Source organism: Suricata suricatta, chromosome 7 (genome assembly GCF_006229205.1).
Source record: "Suricata suricatta isolate VVHF042 chromosome 7, meerkat_22Aug2017_6uvM2_HiC, whole genome shotgun sequence".
Lineage (NCBI taxonomy): Eukaryota > Metazoa > Chordata > Mammalia > Carnivora > Herpestidae > Suricata > Suricata suricatta.
In genome coordinates, this window is record NC_043706.1 from 92,592,702 (window position 1) to 92,593,616 (window position 915).

Consider the following 915-nt stretch of genomic DNA (forward strand, 5'->3'; position numbering starts at 1 on the left):
GGGCCAAAGCGAAGGCGCGTGAGCGCAGGGGGAGGGAGCACAAATGGGGGAGAACAGCCGCGTGCAGGGAAGTCGCCGGGCAGAGTGTCCCCCGGCAGTGGAGGGAGGGTGCCGCCGGGCGGGGCGAACGCAGCCGGCTCCCGGAGGACGAAACACTCAGCGGGACCCCGCGCTCCCAGCAGCACCCAATGCCTTTGAGGTTAAACCCAGGGCACTGGGACAAGGATGCGCACGGGGTCACAGGGTAAAACTGTTACTTCGTAGTGAGACACAAGTGTGCGTGTGTGTGTGTGAGAGAGAGGGAGAGCGAGCGAGCGAGAGCGAACTGGAGGGAAAAGAAAGAAAGAACAGGGAGCGGAGGGCCGAGATGTCCTACTTCTAAGTGGTTCATTGAGAGGCAAAAGCTGTCTTGCAAGCGCAGTCGTAGCCCGCACCGGGTTGGGGACTGGCGGAACGGGGCGCAGGGACCTCTCCAAGGGGCCTTCCGCCTCCACACGCCCTGAGGTGGTCCCGGGAACGGGGGACACTATCCCGGCAGCTGCGGCGAGGTCAGGGCTGTGGTCTCCTTTCTTCCGAGACCCCGGAGCTGGAATCCGGAGGCGGCAAGCTCAATCTGCCTTCCCCGGGGGTGAAGAAAGCGGCCCTTTTGCAACTGGACCTCGAGTCCCGGTGCCCTCCCACCGCCCAACCTCCTCCCTTCACTCTCATTCATTTTTTTCCCCTCTCTGCAGCTTCAAGGACCGGCTCGAAAGCCAACTCCAAACGGACGCGAGCCCACATCGCGGAGCTAAGGAGAACAGCTGGAGTCGGGGCGGCCCCGGGGGCCGTCGTGCCGAGGTGGCGGCCGCGAGGGGCGCCACGTCCCGCCAGTGCCCGCCGCGGATGAGCAAGCGGCCGCGAGCAGCCCCCGGAGCC